The sequence below is a fragment of the Babylonia areolata genome, chromosome 6, assembly GCF_041734735.1.
Source record: "Babylonia areolata isolate BAREFJ2019XMU chromosome 6, ASM4173473v1, whole genome shotgun sequence".
In the NCBI taxonomy this organism is placed as follows: Eukaryota; Metazoa; Mollusca; class Gastropoda; order Neogastropoda; family Buccinidae; genus Babylonia; species Babylonia areolata.
The window spans coordinates 51,738,023-51,744,022 of NC_134881.1; the positions used below are offsets into that span (position 1 = coordinate 51,738,023).

The following is a 6,000-nucleotide window of genomic DNA, read 5'->3' on the forward strand; positions in this document are numbered from 1 at the left end:
AGTTTGCTGCTGATAATTTCAGAGAAAAAATAATGAAAACAGATCAGCAACGCCACACAGACCAAACAGGTGCGTGGACATCTGGATATTCACTAACCAGTCAATGTACATATCGTGGTTCCATGGTGTAATGGTTAGCACTCTGGACTCTGAATCCAGCGATCCGAGTTCAAATCTCGGTGGAACCTGCCTTTTCTCAAGGCCTGACTAAGCGCGTTGGGTTACGCTGCTGGTCAGGCATCTGCTTGGCAGATGTGGTGTAGCGTATATGGATTTGTCCGAACGCAGTGACGCCTCCTTGAGCTACTGAAACTGAAACTCAGTCAATGTACAAAACAACAACAAATCAACAAACAAAAAACAAAAACAAAACAAAAAACCAGTAATATCATTTAAACAGAATCACATTCACAATGCCAGCTACGAACCTTTCGAAAAGTCTACATTACACTTTACACTAACAGTAATCTTAGATTTAAAACAAAACAAAACAATGAACAACTTTTTCACAATAAATATTTATCAATTATAATATATATATATATATATATATGTGTGTGTGTGTGTGTGTGTGTGTGTGCTGTGTGTGGGCTGTGTGTGTGCGTGTGTGTATAAGTGAGTGTGTGCATGTGTGTATCCATGCGTGCATAACTCTGTGTGTGTGTGTGCGCGTATATTTACACCTGCATGTGTGTAAGCACACTCAATGACACACACACACACACTACCACCATTCAATTGTATTATCACCAATAATACTAAACAGTGTAAACCACAGTACCATGAACTGAAATCATATTGGTGGTATATGTTTCTGATGGACTGAAAGGCTCTCTCTTTCTATCTCACGACTCTTTCTCTCCATTCCCCCACCCCTTCCTCTGTGCTCTCTCACTCAGTCTCTCTCTCTCTTCTTCGTGCACACACACACACACACACACACACACACACACACACACACACGTACAGAGTGAGAAACACTGAATACATTAACTCATTTGTCTATTTTCCTCACAGACCTCTACAATTATGACAAAAATTACTGCATTGACAGAAAATTGACAGAACTTTGTTCACTAACAAATACTGACCAACAAACAGGATTGGCTTGAAACTGGATCAAGATTCATCAGCTGACATTCTATATTTTGAAATGTTTGTGAAAATGGTTTATGTATAGAATGTCAGCTGATTTCTTAACTGAGCACAACAAAACAACTGATTTTCTTCATCAAAAAGAAGAAGAAAAAAGATGAAGAAACAGAAAAACACACATACAGAGTAAGCAGAAAGAATGAGAGACAGAGAGGATGAGAGAAAGAAAGAGAGAGAGAGAGAGAGAGGGAGGAGACTGCTGGGTATGGGAAGAGGATATATACCTGTAGACACATCCACACCACACAAAGTAACCCTTTCCATTTTTTCTTTTGCCACAAATCTCCTACGGTTTCTGGGTTGGTTTTCTATTTGTTTGTGATTTGTTTTTGTTCTTGCTGGTTTGTTTTTTTTTCCATTACAGGTTCTGGACATGTTGTGTAATCCTTATAAATATCCCTGATTACATCATATGCCATTTAGAGAGTGGGGTACAGTTTGACATAATATTCAAAATGACCAAAACGTATCTCCAGCAGATGCTGTACACAGATGCTGAGCAGATAGCATCATTTCAGTGCCAGCCTTACCAGGGTCACTACAACAGATTAACCAGCTTCTAGACTACAGCAACAACACAACCACGAGTGTGGACAGGTCTGTGTATACCACAGTATATAGTTCAAAGAGCACCGATCAAACCAGTATACCTGAACACTTTATCTTTTATACCAAGCATTGCAGACAAAACTCTGAATCACCTTTGTCTCCAAGCTAGTAAAAGTTCAGCCCTGAAAGCCAAAACATACATGTGTATGTAAACCCTTTGGTTAAACTTAATCTATCTCAAGGATTCCTGAACAACTCAACTTTTTGAATGGCAAGCTTGTATTCAGAAGGTTGTGTGTTCAATCCTGAGTACTCAATAATAACTAGCATTCTGTCTTGTTTTAATATGTTGTTGAATCTGATGGTGTCATTGTCAGCGACATGTTTTATGTTACTAAAGTTAGATACAGTTCCTCTCCCTCGTATGATGGTTATCTGCACCAGCCACATCACCTGACCAGCTGAGGTGACTGTTGATGTTACAGAAACTCTGTGTTTTAATTTATCATCTGCTGACCAGACTTAATTTAGGCTTTATATAATAAACCATCATAATTATATTGAAACATGACCAATCAAGCACCGTTTTTCAAACTAAATGGGATAGTTTTCTATCATTTTACTGTATAATGTTTTGTGGGCATTCTAATGACCTCACTCTCTTAGACTGAAAAAAAAATCTTAAGTTTGGATATCGTATGAAAATGAAATTAAATCATTAAAACAAAAAATGGAACAAATAAATCAATGTAGGTAATATGAATTGTGACAATTTAATGTATGAAAATATGCATGCTGGTCAATACAAACGAAAAAGAAAAAAAAAGGAAAGAAAGAAAGAAAAAAACGAAGCATTGTCCATGGCACAGCAAAGAACATAAACCATACAAGTTCCAGAACAGTAGACTGACTGATGGACGCCAAACATTGATCAATGTGCAACAAAATCGCAAACAGAAACAACTTACCTGGTCAAAATCCTGGAAAAAGAAGAACAATGTGCTGATCTATACGTCGCAAATGGTCGCACGTCTTGTCTTCAGTTTGGTACCTCACTCTCATTACGTCTGTTTCATGATCAGTGGCAAACAAATAGCGAAGATGGTAAACTCTACAAAGTTTCGTTTAGGTCTCCATAGGCGCTTCCAGTGTTAGGTTCCACTGCGCATGACAGAATAAATTCTCGCAGACAACGAGAGTCAAGGGCATGAATTAAAGATATTTTCTCATTCTGAATGTAACACGTAGTTGTGTCCCTTCCTCTAGTTGTGACTTCTCGTTACGGGCATGGCGGAATTTTCCCATATTATTTTAGGTAAATAGAAATAATTGTATTGTCAGTTACAACGCTTTTCTTCTTCTGATTCCAGCAGAGTTTTGTAGATGGCTAGATTTTGCTGTGCATCCTTTTTCATCTCTGAGTGTGTGTGTGACGGGGTGTGTGTGTGTGTGTGTGTGTGTGTGTGTGTGTGTGTGTGTGTGTGTGTGTGTGTGTGTGTGTGTGTGTGTGTGTGTGTGTGTGTGTGTGTGTGTGTGTGTGTTCAACGCGCTTTGTCAGGCACTGAGGAAAAATAAGAAGAGAATTATCAGGCCCCTAAATAAGATTCAAAAGTAAATAATTAGGTAAACAATCAAATTAATGATTTGATAAATTATGAATTGTAAACAACAATAACAAAAAACTAAAAGATAAAATAGAATAAAAAGAAAGGTAAATAAATGACAAAAAGAGAGAATAATATGAATAATATGGATATCAATAATGATAAAATTAATGAATATATATAATAAATTTGTAAAGAAAAAAGTATATATATATATATATATATATATAAGATCAGGGCAAATAAACACACACACACACACACACACACACACACACACACACACACACACACACACACCAGATATGTAACAAGTATGCGGTCTCATATCAAAGCACAATCAAATGATCACTAACAGACTCAGACACAGTACATGATAACACACTGACGAACCCTGGCATGTGTGTGTGTGTGTGTGTGTGTGTGTGTGTGTGTGTGTGTGTGTGTGTGTGTGAACTCAAAGCTCAGAACTCATTTAATTATCTAATTATGGGCTCTATAAACTATACATAACAGACATAAAGTAAAAGCAGTAAGTTGTGAGCACATGCAGGATATTCCACAAGACATAGTTATGGATTGCAAACTTTAAAGCATTCATATAATTATATGTTTTGCCAGTTCTGGTTGCAAATAACTTAGTGGCAACAGAGAACTCCGCGTTTGGTTTATTGTGTTGCCAATGCCATCTGGCCAATGATTCGAAGACCGGGAATTAACTGTCACAAGTAGGCGAGATCTCAAGTCAGAGTACGCACTACACTTGTCCAGAAAATGCAGTTCATCCTTTATAACTCTGCATACTTTACATAGCCGGTCTTTCCTAGTTAAGTTGTAGTGACGCCCTCGCTCAATTTCAAGTTCATGTGCACTTACTCGCAATCGACATAATGCTCCTCTATGCTTAGTATTTTTTGCAGCTGATCGGGTAAGGTTGTGTTTGCAAATTTGCAATAAAAGGAGAGCCTTGAAACGGTCCCGTTCTTTGTGCTGTTCCAAAATTGAATATGTTTATCTTGTAGTTTATTCATGACAGAATATTTTAGTCGCTTAATGTTGAGTGTGCCTTGGTTCACACGTAGGAGAAGCAATTGACACCAGTATCTTTTTGATAAATTAAGCCAAGGAACTTTTTCCAATGAATTCATCGATAACATATCATCATATGCTTTCCTCAAATAGCTATCTTCTTTTGATTCTATGATGTGCACCCAGAATGAGATAACCTGACACACTGCGGTCAGAGAAATGGGGTATCTGCCTAATTCTGCCAGGACTGGTAACTTAATTGATCTTTTGTGTACGCCCATTAAGCTCCTACAGAAGTTGCCATGTACATTTTCTGATGGTCATTTTGCAGAGAGAAAGGCATTAAATAAAATTATTGGTTTAACAGCAAAGAGGGCGTGGAGGAGTTTGTCGCAGTTTGATTGAATGGAAACCACACTTCAGCGCCGTAACTGAGAATTGGGGTGACTAAAGTGTCAAACAGTTACATCATCACATCCATCTTTACTTCTTTCCCTCGTACATTGCATTTCAGAGCATGAGCTGCTTTGTTTCCTTGTTTGGCTAAGTGGTCTTCAGCAAGGTGAAAAGTTCCATTCTTGTGAAAAATAACTCCCAAGTATTTGTATCTATCCGCAGTTTCGATGCAGTTATCGCCACATGAAAAGAGCACTGGTATTTTGGGGGTGGTTTTTGTGTGTGTGTGTGTGTGTGAAAATTACGACTTTTGTTTTGTTCCTGTTGATTTTAAGCCCCCATTGCAGACAGTATTCATGTAGCTGGTCTAGTTTGTTTTGTAGTCCTACTTTTGTTGTCGAGAGCATCACAATGTCATCCGCATATAACAGATAAGGCATTTGAGTCTTGGTTGCTTCGTTGAGTGTATGGTGAGGTGTCATCGTGTATTTATAGTCTCTTATGTCATTAATGAAAATATTGAATAGCGTGGGGCTAACAACATTTCCCTGAAGCACTCCATTTTCAATTGCGATAGAATCTATAAACCCATCGTTTGATTGACCAAATACAGTTGAATTTTGGTACATATCTTTTATAATGTGGAAACATTTTCCATTTTTCCCAATTTTGTTTAGTTTCAAAAGAAGTGCATCATATCATATATTGTCGAATGCCTTATTAAAATTCAACAAAACAGCTATCGAGATGCCCATTTCTTTTATTTATGGTGTAGTCAATTATCTTTTTCAGGATGAATATGTGATCAGTGGTTCTAGAATGCCTTCTGAAACCAGCCTGCTCTTTTATCAGTAACTCATTTTGTTCTAGGTATGTTTCAATTCTTCTGTTGATAACTTGACAAAACAGTTTTCCAAAGGTGCTGTTGAGTGTTATACCCCGATAATTGTTAGGATTGGTTGGGTCGCCACTTTTAAAAATGGGAACATTTAATCCATCTTTCCACTGACTGGGATAAATACCAGCCTGAAATATGGCATTGAATAACTCGCATACACAGTAGCGCTGATTAGATGCCGGACATGGTTGCTTTGAGCATTTCGCTTGTTATTCTGTCTTTGCCGGGGGCTTTACTGGTCTTGAGATTCTTTACGGCTCGCATTATTTCAGTCATCGTAAAAGGATTGTCCAGGACAAACACTGGCATAGTCTGTTTTATTCTACCAAGTTCTTTTTGTGCTTGTTCTTTCCTACCTTTATCAACGGA

At 37.8% G+C, this 6,000-nt stretch overlaps 1 protein-coding gene and 1 non-coding gene across 2 annotated transcripts in view; one reads left to right on the plus strand and one right to left on the minus strand.

Moving 5' to 3' along the window:
- LOC143283439 (myosin light chain kinase A-like) overlaps nt 1–2,828 on the minus strand; it is an 84,182-nt gene extending 81,354 nt beyond the window's left edge. Inside the window, exon 1 of the mRNA XM_076589676.1 lies at nt 2,673–2,828. The gene's annotated coding sequence lies outside the window, so the exon portion shown is untranslated. The remainder of the gene's footprint in view (nt 1–2,672) is intronic.
- Nucleotides 117–188, plus strand: Trnaq-cug (transfer RNA glutamine (anticodon CUG)). Its single transcript has one exon. It is a non-coding gene; the product is annotated as a tRNA-Gln (tRNA).
- Nucleotides 2,829–6,000: the final 3,172 nt, after the last annotated feature.